Source organism: Protopterus annectens, chromosome 9.part0, assembly GCF_019279795.1.
Source record: "Protopterus annectens isolate FY-2018-M chromosome 9.part0, PAN1.0, whole genome shotgun sequence".
Classification (NCBI taxonomy): domain Eukaryota; kingdom Metazoa; phylum Chordata; order Ceratodontiformes; family Protopteridae; genus Protopterus; species Protopterus annectens.
The window spans coordinates 421781468-421795255 of record NC_056743.1 but is presented as its reverse complement, the minus strand read 5'-3'; the positions used below and the strand labels follow the sequence as shown (position 1 = coordinate 421795255).

At 46.9% G+C, this 13788-nt stretch overlaps 1 protein-coding gene and 1 long non-coding RNA gene across 3 annotated transcripts in view; one reads left to right on the top strand and one right to left on the bottom strand.

The window, feature by feature from the left end:
• The window catches only part of LOC122811248, a 1815945-nt gene that overhangs the window by 784855 nt on the left and 1017302 nt on the right, over nucleotides 1-13788 (bottom strand). The gene's annotated exons all lie outside the window — the stretch shown is intronic.
• The window catches only part of LOC122811247 (cGMP-dependent protein kinase 1-like), a 4027247-nt gene that overhangs the window by 3688782 nt on the left and 324677 nt on the right, over nucleotides 1-13788 (top strand). The gene's annotated exons all lie outside the window — the stretch shown is intronic.

The following is a 13788-nucleotide window of genomic DNA, read 5'->3' as shown; positions in this document are numbered from 1 at the left end:
TTTTGATGAAGGGGAAGAGTCCCCAAGATCACCACCTGAAGATGTCTCATTTGGAGATGTCCTTGAGATCCTTAAGCAAAGGGGTAGTTGGTCTACTGATACACCTTCCCAGGAGGAATCAATATTCCTGGAGGCATTTGGGTCTGGCCCATCTACCTCCTAGGTGACTCCGCCAGCTGAGGAGCTCAATGACTTGTTCTCTAGGCAGGCATAGAAGGAACTAGACATAGCTGAGCCAATCCCCAAAAGATCAGATCAGATTATGGCGCCACCTGTAGGATGTTAGTTTTAGAGCAAGGGAGTACCTTTAGATGTCATGGTTATGGCGGTGGCCACCAAGAAAGAACTTGACGAACAAAGTGACAACCCTACTTAAACCTCAAGGCAGTAACTAAGGAGCCTGCATCCTCACCACTGTCTCCGGTAAGGGAGCATCACTGAAAGCAGGGATAGAAATACACAATTTCCCCTATGAGTACACCGGGAACAGGCTCCAAACCTGGGACTGGACTATATGCTTCACTCCAGGTCCCCAAATGAGTCTTCACACTAACCACTGCAGAAGATTGCCTCCCAGTTCTACGTATTTGACACGCTTACTCTTAAACATTTGATATTCACACATGCAGACACTCTTGGGAAAGACTGGCACAGATTTACCTGCTATGTCCTCTTTCCCAAATTACAAGGTAACAGCTGCCACCAGTCAAGTACCACAGTACCCTTCCAAAGGTGTGTTCAGTTATATTGGATAAAATAAATATTGATATGAATGGTATCTTGTAATCCAAGTAGTAAGGTTTTTCGGAGTGGCCGTGGTGTTATCGCAATAAGCATAACACACTCAGCTTACTAAAAGTACTTTCTAAATAACCAGCCACAATTCTTTTTCTTTTGGCTTTTCCCGGTTAGGGGTCGCCGCAGCAGATCACCTGTCCGCTCATGATTGGCAGTGGAGTTTTACGGTGTTGAGTTGCCAGCTCGGCACCCAACCTTCCACAGAAGGCACACACATGCACGCACTCACGCCTAGGGCCAATTTAGTGTGTCCAATCCACCTACAGCATGTCTTTGGGATGTGGGAGGAAACTGGAGCACCCAGAGAAATCCCACGCGACCACATGGAGGACATGCAGACTCCACACAGAAGGCACCCCAGCCGAGAATCGAACCGGAGAACCTCTTGCTGTGAGGCGGCAACGCTAACTGCTGCACCACCGTGGCCGGCCAAATAACCAGCCACAATAAAAGGTAGTAAAATATTTAATAATAAATAAAATGATTAAAACATGTATACACAATAATTGATTCTAATAAACCACAAAGTTTCACACACAGGAGTTATGAAAATAACAATGTAGGACAGATTTCACACTGATTGTAGAAAAAACTCTCTAACTATAGTTCCCCAACTATCTAAAGATTAACTGTCCCTGTCTAATCTAATTAACTCAGCAAGGCAAGATGATGCTCTTACTTTTGCCAGGCAAGGTAAGAATTTATGCCCACTCTTCAGGCTGTTGTCTGGTCCTCAGTATCTGGAATAACAACTCCTGCTATTATTGCTTAACAGCTCTGTCAAACTCGGAGTGACAACTACTGATATGGAAGACAACATCCGACCAATTACAACTACTACTTACTACTAAGCTTTAACTGACTCAGAAAGCTGTAATGAGAATTCTACCGCTCATGTCAGACTTTAAAAAGTAAACAAAACAGCTGTTGTGCAGATTCTATCCCTTTTAGCTCTGGCACACGATGACATCATAGGAAGTTACTAGGCTAAAGGCCCCTAGGGCCATTACAAGCCTAGCCAAGTTCTACCCGTATTTCCATGATCAGCACCTATTGTCCCTGTTCAAGATGGACACAGTTGGAGCCCCCGGTGTGAATTTATGGTTACCCATCCAGTCATCCAGATTGCATTTGAAGAGGGCCAGTGAGGTTCTCTGTTTGACGTGAAGTAGGAGTCTGTTCCAAAGGTGTGGTAACCTCTGGGAGACTAATTTGTCCCTCCAACAGGTTCTGTTACTGGCACATACCAGGTTAAGGCCTTTAGAGCGAGTAACCCGTGTACCATTTGACTTGCAGATATGCAGCATTTCCAATAAAACAGGGTCAGAGATTGCCTTATATGCAAGGCAGAGTTTGCCTGTGAGTAGTCTGTATGAAACAGAAAAAACTGACACCAATTTCAAACGATTCATGTAGGACAGATGCTGAAGACCTTGAATTTTCCTTGAGGAACCTTTGTGGTCTCTCCAATTGCTGCAGGTGCTTGGAAAGGTACATACCAAAAGAGGTATTCTGCTCAATTATTGGCCCAATGAGGGTACAAGGAGGTTATAACTTCTTTTTTTTCTGGAGACAATACCCTTACTTATCAGATGAGCAATATAGAATGCTCTTCTTACCACTGTGGAGATACAGTGATCAAAGTTAAGGTTGCTGTCAACCTGTGTGCCCAGGTCTCTCAACACTGAATGTGTACTTAGGGTGTTGCTACTGATGTGGTGGTTAGCAGGAACATCACTCTTACTGAAAGGGGTGATAATACATTCATTGAGCAAAAGGCCATGACTTTGGCACCAGTGATTTGTTTGTGTAAGACCCTCTAGTAGGATGTTGACATCATTTGGAGATTCTATGATCGCTCCCAGTTTGCAGTCATCAGCAAGCTTGATCAGCCACAGATCTTTAGTTTTGCCTGTACTTTGGAGAAATAGATTCCAAACAGTAGAAGTACTACTCACTACTACAACTAGAGGTCAGTAGAGATCCCTGTGGTACACCACTAGTTACAGGTCTGCTGTTGGAGGTGGATTCCCTTATTTTTTGACTGTGTGTGTGCTATCAGTGAGCCAGTTAGTGACCCATCTAATGGTATAAGGTCTATATTAAAATCGTGAAGATGTGTTACATCGAATGCCTCTTTACCCACACAAAGATTGAACGCACTAAACTGCAAATGGTCAAAACAGTGATTTCTTTCCCTGGGAAAGAAACTACTAGTACCAAACACACATGCACTATTTAAAACATAACTAAGTGGGGGGCTTCACCCCCACACACCCCCTAACTAAATATACCAACTCCGAGATCGCACTACAATGGGGTAAAGGGCAATGCTATGGCTCAGGCCAAGCGATTTTTTTCCCCTGGGAAATGTGTCGGTGAACAGGTGATGTTATGTAGTCCAAACTCCCCTACATTCTTACCCGTGGGTTCGGAGTTGAATCTCTGCTCCGACTCGGCCATACTCTAGCTCGAAGTCTTCAATTGGCTCGTAGCTAAGAGGTATCCCATGCTGCAATGCGCCTATCCCCCAGATCTCGTTTGCCACTCGTACAGCTCGGACATGGTCTCGCTCTTGGCCGTGGCTAAGTACAATTTTTCTACTTACTTTTTCGGTTTAGTAGCTCCAAAAGCTGTTTTAATAGCTAGTGTGTGTGTTGCTTCTGACCGGTTCAATTGAACTTTTCTTGGTATCCTGTTTCCCCTGGTGTTTACGGGCTAGGCCCATTTCAGTTAGAGGACCTAGTCCTCCCCTGTTTTTGTTTCTTGTTGAGTAGCAGGTTGATCCCTTCTTTAGCGGAATCTTGTGGTGTGACTTTTGTTGTTTCCCTGTTTTTTCCTGGGCTAGGCCCATTTAACTTAGAGAGGACCTAGTCCTCCCTGTGGTTATCCCGTGGTCTCTAAGCCGTTTAAGTTAGAGGCTCTAGTATCCCACTCTCTGTTTAGTTTCTGTGGTGAAGGTGCCCCTACCATTTTCCTCTGTGTATTTGTGTGTTTTTGCCTTTAACATGTCTAAGGAGTCTAAAGAGCACAGGCCTTCGGGCTTCAAAAAGTGTGTTTAAGTGTAACAGCAAGATGTCTTTGACGGATGGGCACTCTGTGTGCATGTATTGCTTGGGGGGCTATTCATTTACAGGAATCCTGCTTGTTCTGTCATGCTTTCAGCCCTCGGGTTCTGCAAAAGCGGAAGAACAAGCTAATATTAAGGGGATTGCTGAAACCTTCCTTTGAAGAGGATTTGGAGAGATCTTCCAGTTCCAAGTCTTCTCCTTCCAAACCAGACAGAAAGATGGACAAAAAATCTTCTAAGAAACGCTCTCCAGCTCCAATAGTCTCCTCGGAGCCGCCGGAGAAAATCATTAAATCTACAGTTGTTTCTTCGGCTTCGAGGCCGACAGAAGACAGTGCATCGATGATGTCTACATCAGCTCCAGTTTATTTGAGCCGGTGGCAGATTTGTCAGTTCGGAGCTGGTCTCCAGTTTTTCGACCGGTTTCTCCAACTCGTAGGTCTCCCTCTATAGGGAGATCCAGATCCCTGACCATGTCCTCTAGGTCTTCCAGGACACTTTCCGATGATGTTGATAGAGTGGTGATGAAACTGCTCCAGTCATTGGTGCTGGTTAAATTGCTTTCAGCTACGGCCCATTCGGCTCCGGAGCCCATCCTGCCTTCATTTTTGGCTGTTCCTCCTCTGGGCCTTTCTTCGGAGTCAGAGCTGTCAGTTCCAGTAGCCCCCTCTGGCATCTCTGCTCCGACCGGTGAACTCTGAATCCTGGACCAGTGGACGGCACCGACGGGGTCGGAGCAGAGAGGGAGGTATCGGGTTGATCATCTTTGTCTCCGAGCCTTCCTTTCGGTGCTTCGGCTCGGGTGAGCGTGGACCCGACATGGGCTTTGGACCTTATTTCCTCAGCTCCGAGGGTGTCTTCTCTGGTTAGTCGACCTTTGGAGCCGGGGGGATCAGCTTTCGAGGTCATGAGGAGTGTGCTGGCCAGGTCGTCAGCTGCATTTTACGATACCTACACTCTTCCCCCTCCAGCACCGATATCAGTATCAGATCACCCTCTATTTAGGGACAGCGAAGACCTAAGGCCTCAGGATGCCTCCATGAGTGGTCCCCAGCTTTCTGAGGCCTCCCCGGGTTTTTTACCTGAGGAGCCACCCAGAAAGAGTGTGTGCAAGAGGAAGCACATTGACTCCCAAGATGAGTCTCTCACGTCTGACACCGACCTCGAGGAGTCAGAGGGGTCTCCTAAATCGTCTTCTGACGATATCTCTTTTTCAGATATCTTGGAAATACTGAGACAGAGAGACAACTGCCCATCTAAAGCCCCTTCTGAGGAGGAGTAGGTGTTCCTGAAGGTCTTTGGGTCCCAACCCTCTGCCTCTTGGGTTTCTCCCCCATTCGACGAGCTCCTGGACCTCATTTGTCGAAAGGTGTGGGAAACTCCGGGCACTGTGGAACTGGTCCCTAGGAGACCCAACAAGTTTTTGTCCGCTCCCCCTGATAAAGAATTTCTTACAAAAGGCGTTCCAATAGATGCCATGGTGGTGGCAGCAGCCACCAAGAAGGAACCTGCAGAAACATCATCTTCCATCCATCCCTTTAACAAGGAGTCCAGGGCTATAGACAGGTATGGGAAGCATGTGTTCTCTTCAGCGGGCTTTACACTGCTAAACAACTCTTTATCACATTTTACATGGCTCCAACGAGATCTCCTAAAGGAGATGGGAGATTCTCTACAGGGTAACGTTTCTGATGCTGGGGCTCAGAAAGTCAGTGCTCAGATGTCTACCCTAAATTCAATTACCAGCTCCTCCATGAGGCTGATCTCATATGCAGCCAATGGAGTGAGCAGGGCTGCGGGTTCCAGAGTCACTCTTAGGAAACACTCCTGGATGCGCCTGTGTAACTTCATGGAGGCCTTCAAGTCTGCCTTCACCAACGTGCCCTTTGACGGTTCATCCTTATTCGGAACCAAGGTGAAGGACACTTTCACTAGCTGCGAGCAGGAAGGAAAAACCCTGTCTGCCGTGGGAGTCCATTTTTTCCATGCCTTCTAGACCATATCCCAAGGGCCAGAAAGGTGGAAAATGTGGTTCAGAAAATCTCAGAGGTTTTTTCACATTGCACAAAGTGATTCCCCCTCCAGAGGCAGAGGAGGGGGTGGAAATTCAGGTAGTCGCCGCCCTAGAGGCAGAGGAGGCCCGCATAAACAGGGGGACTGTGATTCCTTTCGTGACTCTCCCTACCAACACTCCTGAGAGGAGGCCCGACTGTGCGTCTCTGTAGCCAGTTGGGGGTCACATTTCTCTATACCCAGAAGCCTGGTGAGACATCACCCAAGACGAGTGGGTATTAGAGATAATCTCCAGAGGTTATCATATTCTCCTTCTTTCACCTCCCCCTCCGAACAAAAGAATCCCAGATGTCCCACCCAGTCAAAGGGATTCCGCAACCTTAGAAGTTCAAAAGTTGCTGTTAAAAGGAGCCATCCAACCCGTCCCCTCAAACCAAGTAGGTTTAGGGACTTACTCCAGATTCTTTTTGGTGCCGAAAAGAACAGGGGACCTGAGACCAATTCTGAATCTCAGCCGTTTGAACCTTCATGTAGAGAAGCCCAAGTTCTGCATGGTCACATTACAGTCAATTCTCCCGTTATTAGGGAAAGATGTGTGGATGTGCTCCATCGACCTCAAGGATGCTTACTACCATATAAAAATGGACAGGGCATGCACAAGTCACCTACGCTTCCGGCTGGGAACCAGTCATTGTCAGTTTCACGCCCTGCCCTTTGGTCTCACCACAGCCCCCAGGGTGTTCACCAAATGCATGGCAGTGGTAATAGCTCACTTGAGACGTCTGGGATTCCAAGTGTTTCAGTACCTGGATGACTGGTTCCTGTCTGCCACCACCAGGCATCTACTACTACAGACCAGGGATGCCACTATTGCACTGTGCCAAAGTCTGGGAATTACCTTGAATTGGGAAAAGTCAGCATTGTTGCCCTCGCAGCGTGTTACCTTTATCGGTGCCGAATTAGACACGGTGCTCATGAGGGTTTTCCTGCCAGAAGAGAGAATTCAGGTTTTACAGCAGCAGGTCTAGGGTCTACTACCACTGAAGGTCAAGGCAAAAGTGGTCCTCAAGTTGTTAGGGACCATGGCTGCCACGATTATGCTAGTGCCTCTTGCAAGACTTCATATGAGGCTTCTTCAGTGGCTACTTTTTGCCCAATAGTCTCTTCAGCATCTCCAGCTCTCCCATCTTATTGTAATAACCGACAGGTGCAAGCAGGATCTGCACTGGTGGCTTCAGACCAGCAATCCTTCTATGATTGCCACTGTGACCATGGATGCCTCCCAGATCGGGTGGGGGGGCATTATCTCAGCAGGACAGTCCAAGGCACGTGGCAGGAACACGAGATCCATTTGCATATCAACGTCTTAGAGATGAGAGCGGTGCTATTAGCATTGCAAGCACTTCAAAGCTTTCTTTCTCGTGGGACAATTGCAATCCACTCAGACAACATGTCAGTGGTCTGGTATCTGAACAAACAGGGAGGAACCAGGTTGTATCCCCTTTGCATAGAGGCACTTCGGGTGTGGCAGTAGGCAGTATCTTCTCGGCATTTTCTAGTGGCAACGCACATACTCGGGAAGTCCAACATGATTGCCAACAGGCTGAGCGGAGCTATTCTGATGCCTCATGAGTGGTCCCTGAATGAACAAGTGGAGGAACGGATTTTCCGCAGATGGGGTCAGCCTTGCTGCAATCTATTTGCCAGCCCCCCTCAATGCCAAATGCAGCAGCTACTTCACCCTTATTCCCCCGGAGGGGAAGCACCCAGGGATGCTCTAGTTCACGACTGGCCGCCCCGATCTTCTCTATGTCTTCCCTCCAATTCCCCTGATAACGAAGGTTATTCAGAAAGCACAGTCCTTGGGAAGCAAAATGATACTGATTGTACCACACTGGCCTCATCAGATCTGGTTTCCTTTTCTTCACCCTTATCTAATAGGCGATCCGTGGATTCTGGACCCAGAGCCAGATCTGTTGACTCATATGTCAGGGCAGTTCCACCCCTCCATCCAGACCCTCAGGTTGACAGCATGGCTGCTCCAATTCCATCCCTAGTCAGGCTTTGTGACTTTTCACCGGAGGTGGTTCATATTCTGTCTTCCTCCCACAAGCCTTCTACTAGGAAGATTTATTCCAGTAAGTGGAAGAGATTCTCCATTTGGGCTCATGAAAGGCAGATTGATCCCTATACAGCTCCCATCTCATCAATTTTAGAGTTTCTTTCTCAACTGTGTAACCAGGGATCAGCTGCGGCAACTATCAAAGAGCAATCGGCAGCCATTTCTACTTTTCATGTTGGTAATGAACCCAATCTAATGGCGCACAGACTTTGTAGGCCTTTTCTGAAAGGGACTATGCTACTTCGACCTCCAATCTTTGATCCTGTGATGCCATGGGACCTTAATTTTGTGCTACAGCAGCTTACCTCACCTCCTTTTGAGCCCACGGCAACCTGTGACATAAAATTTTTGTCTTGGAAGACCATCTTTTTGGTAGCCATCACTTCGGCGGGTCTCTGAACTCCAAGCTTTATCGCTTCGGCCCCCTTACTTGGTATTTCACAAGGATAGGGTCTCGCTAAGACCTAATCCTTCCTTTATGCCTACGGTTGCTTCAGTGGTCAACCTCAACCAGTCTATTGAGCTGCCTGTGTTTTTCCCTGAATTCTCTAACAAGGCAGAATTTAAGTTTCATCAACTAGATATCCACAGACAATTGCGATTCTACTTACATAGAACAAAAGATTTTAGGAAATCTGACCAACTATTTGTCTCATTTTCAGACAATAGACTAGGGACTTCAGTTTCTAAAGTAACTCTGTCCAGATGGATTTCTAGCTGCATTTCCTTCATCTATACTTCAAATGGCAAGGAATTACCCTTTAAAGTAAAGGCTCATTCTACACGTTCGGTGTCTACTTCTACTGCCTTTCAGGCTAGGATGTATATGGATGATATTTGCACTGCAGCTACTTGGGCATCTCCTCACACCTTTATTAGTCACTACAAATTGGATCTGGTATCAAGGGGCAGATCCTCATTTGGTTCCACAGTGCTCAGGAATATTTTCCAGTGAGTCGCCCAAGGTCTAGGTGCTAGGTGCTAGGGACACTGTCCCACGGGTAAGAATGTAGGAGAAATTGGACTACATAACATCAAGAAATTATGTACTCACCATAACATTCAATGTATGTAGTCCATCTCGCCTCACATTCTTACTAACCCACCCACCTACCCCCTCCTGAAGGACCTAGAGGTCGAGTCTCTGTATTCAGCACTCCTTCTTGATATGTTGAGTTGGTTTTTCCTCTCAATGTGTTTGTGTGTGTGTGTATGTGCGCTTGCAGCAAACAAGATCTGGGGGATAGGCGCATTGCAGCATGGGATACCTCTTAGCCATGAGCCAATTGAAGACTTCGAGCTAGAGTATGGTCGAGTCGGAGCCGAGGTTCATCTCCGAACCCACGGGTAAGAATGTGAGGGTGAGATGGACTACATACATTGAACGTTATGGTGAGTACATAACTTCTTGTTTGACGTAACACCTCTTTACGATTTTAATAAAGACCCAAATACTCAGCACCAGGACCTCACTATTGTGATAAGACCTCATTATGTTAACACAGTATAACTTATGTCCCTGCCTCCTGCCTATCTTTTGGCATTGCTCACAGGTCCTGCAGTACCCTGTTACATCTTTTGCAATCCCAGGCCAATACAAATTCTACATAATGTGTCTCCTGGTAAGCTTTATGCCCATATGACCTGCATAAGGAATGAGATGGTGCATGGCTAGAGGTGCCAGATGGTAGGCTCTTGGCACTACCAACTGCCCTATTCCCTCACCCTCCAGCCCTACCTCAGGGGTCCACTCTCTAAACAGCAACCCTTTGTTATCTCCAGAAGAAATATCAGGGGCTGTACTTATGTATTCTTTGTCTATACCATATTTGTAATATGTTTTCATTGTTTTTATTGTATCTGCTTACCTTGGAGCTTTTCTCCCCAGGCCTCCACTGAAAATGGACATGAATAGATTTGGACTATTCATTGTTTTTATTGTATCTGCTTGCCTTGGAGCTTTTCTCCCCGGGCCTCCACTGAAAATGGACATGAATCCAGTCGGACTATTCCAGTCAACAAATGTAAAATAAATAAAATAAAATAGAAGCTCCTTTTTGTGCTTTCTCTGCCTCTCATTTTCTTCAGTTTCCATCTCCAAACTGCAGTTCATACTGACGCTGTCTCTCCTTGGTCTCCAAATGTTTGATCTGCAGTTCCTTTTCATGCTGATGCTGCTTCTCTCTCCCCCTTTCTTCAGCCTCCAGTTCATGCTGACACTGCTTCTCCTTCTTCTCAGCCTCCAGTTCATGCTAACACTGCTTCTTCTCCTCAGCCTCCAGTTCATGCTGACACCGCTTCTCCTTCTCCTCAGCCTCCAGTTCATGCTGACACTGCTTCTCCTCCTCCTCAGCCTCCAGTTCATGCTGACACTCCTCCTCAGCCTCCAGTTCATGCTGACACTGCTTCTCCTTCTCCTCAGTCTCCAGTTCATGCTGACACTGCTTCTCCTTCTCCTCAGTCTCCAGTTCATGCTGACACTGCTTCTCCTTCTCCTCCTCAGCCTCCAGTTCATGCTGACACTGCTTCTCCTTCTCCTCCTCAGCCTCCAGTTCATGCTGACACTGCTTCTCCTTCTCCTCAGTCTCCAGTTCATGCTGACACTGCTTCTCCTTCTCCTCAGCCTCCAGTTCATGCTGGCACTGCTTCTCCTTCTCCTCAGCCTCCAGTTCATGCTGACACTGCTTCTCCTTCTCCTCAGCCTCCAAATGTTTGGCTTCCAGTTGCAGTCTCTCTGCTGATTCCATCTCCAAACATTTGGTTTCTCGTTCAAGTCTCTCTAATGCTCGATGGATTTTAAGTCCTCTGAGGAAAAGGTCCACTGTCGAGTCTCGAAGGCTACTTATTCCTAACACCAAAATGGATATCCTCCGACTTACTGGTCTGTTCTGCAGCTAAGACTAAGGCTGAGATCATTGCCTTCTTTGTCAGGTTGGCAACCACCAGTCCTTTGGCTTGTCACACATTGGCCAGCTGGTTCCTGGTCAGCTTGCTATAACCTTCTGCTGACATTTTTGCCTGCTGTCCCTGATTTAAAAATAATTGGAGCTGTTGTGAAATGAAGCTCTGTATGTTTATCTTGTGGTTGTCGAGAGTGCACACCTCAGTGACTACCCACAGGCTACTAAAGCTCAACTAAATCCCACACCGTTGGCACCAAATAATGTGATAACCCCACTTCAACCTCAAGGCAGTAACTAAGGAACCTCAATCCTTACCACTGTCTCTGGTAAGGGAGTGTCACTGAAAGCAGGGATATAAATGCACAATTTCCCCTAAGAGTACACCAGGAAGAGGCTCCAACCTGGGACTAGACTATATGCTTCACTACAGGTCCCCATATGAGTTTTCACACTAACCACTGCAGAGCACTGATTCCCAGTTCTAGGTATCTGACACACTCACTCTTAAATATTTGATATTTACACATACAAGCACTCTTGGAAAAGACTGGCACAGATTTACCTGCCATGTCCTTGTTCCCAAATTACAAGGTAATGGCCGCCAGCAGTCAGATACCACAGTACCCTTCAAAAGGGGTGTTCAATTATATTGGATAAAATAAATATTGATATAAATGGTCTCGCTTGAGAATGCAGGTATTCCTTGTGTTTCCGTACTCAGGCAATTGGCTTATTAATGCCCCAACCAGGAATCTACTGATAAGAGCACGAGACCAAGAACTCCAGACTTGTTGCCATCTGGGGATCAACATAAATTACATCAAATTTCAGTTAGAACTGTCTCAGACATTTGAGTTCACAGGAAAGATTTTCAACACAGTATCAATGACAGCTTCACTTCCTCAAGTACAGACCATCAGATTGCATGCCAGGAAGATAATTCACAATTCCAGAATCTCAGCCAGATTGATCCTACAAGCTTTGTGATCAGTGTCAATGGCTACAGTTTTAGTCCCCCTAGCAAGATTTCACATGAGAATTCTGCAATGGATGTCAGCGATGCAGTGGTCTGTTCTTTATCAGCACATGTCCACCCAGATGAGAATTAATCAAACACGCAAAATACACCTTTGGTGGTGGATTCGATCAGATCAGGTACTGCATGGTCATGCCTTCATTCTCCATCAGCCCAAGGCCATAGTCATAGTGACTGTGATGCCCCTCTACTGGACCAGTAATCAAGGAGTCTCAATCTTCACCACTGGGGAACATACACTGGCAGGATGACAAAGTACACACACAGTATTTCCAGATGCAGCTCTCTGCATCAAGTGTAATTTCCGTTAAGAGCATACAGAGACCATAGTGAGTCTGGGGCTGGTTTCTCCCTCTTTCTCCAGATCCCTAATAAGACTCCCCACTAGCACAGCTATGAAGTTGAGTCCTTATACAGGCTTCCAAGCCAAGTCCTTGAACAATCTCTTTGTCCAACCATTGCTTTGTGTCCCTGCCCAGGTAGCTGACACACACACACACACACACACACACACACACACACACACACACACACACACACACACACACACACACACACCACTCTTGGAGATTTGTTTTACGCACACAAACCTGGGAAAGGCTGGCACAGGTTTACTAGCTATGCCCCTTCTGCCCAGACTATAAGGTAGTTATCACTGCTACCAGAACCCCTTATCAGTTACTTTAAGGCCCTTAACAAAGGGTGTCCCAATCTTACTGTGTAATGTTACTATTACTACAAATGGTAGTTTGACCAAGAGCAAGACTGTTAGGAGTGGCCCAGAGTGTCACCAAATAAATATGCAAGTACTCTCAGAACTTAAATACCTATACAAAGATCAGCCACAATGAAAGGTGTAAATGTATAATTGAAGTTGTTGTTTTCATTTGGTCTTCAAGCTGTGGAAACATGGATCCAGGTTGGATCCGACTCTGCCACCTTTTACCAGCATCAGATCCAAACTCCAGCTTCCTCCCTACCCATAATGCCCTTGTTTCCTTCCTCCCTTCAGATCACGTTTGCTACATCTAATGCTAGCATCATGGTCCGTGCTCTAGGCAGTTTTGGTAAGTGTTTTTAGGATTATAGCTGTACTTTCTAACTTTCTATCTCCCCTTTCTCTTTTTTTCCTTACTTCTCACGCTCAGGTGTCAGTTTGTTAGGTAGAAAAAAAAAATCTTTTTCCCTCTGCTTTTCTCATCTCTATCTCCTCGCTAGTGTTTGTGTGTGTGTGTGTGTGTGTTTGGTCTCTCCCTCCATCTACTATGGCGGAGACACCCAAACCTGGGTTTAGAAAGTGTGCAGAGTGTGGCCATAAGCTCTCCCCAGCATGGCCACCCTGTCTGTGTAGTTTGTTTAGGTGTACCACAGCTGGATTCCTCCTGCTTGATCTGCGCGGGGTTCAATTCCCATGCATCAATTGAAAGGAGGAATAAGCTCATTCTTAAGGACCTCCACCTACCGCGGAGTCCCCCGCTTCCATTTCAGATTCTTCTGCTGCTTCCTCCGCCCCGACCTCCGGGACTCAACCTCCCGCCAAGAGGACCGGGGATGGAGAGGAGCACAGGCATAGGGACCGGGATAATCCAAGGAAGCGGTCCCTGATGCTGTTCCTCGATGGAACCTCCGGCGAAATCTCACCCGGCTCCACCCTCCTTGCTTCTCAACAGAGGTGTCTCGGGTCCGTTCCCTGGTGTCTGCTTCCCCTCATCCCCTCTGTAGGCCGGTGTTGGTGGCCTCTTCTGCCAGTACCACCCACAGCCTTTTTGAAGCCGAGGTGGACAGGATGATGCAGGGATTCATCTGTGCATAGAGCCAGATGGGAATCTTGCCTTCCCATTCCCCC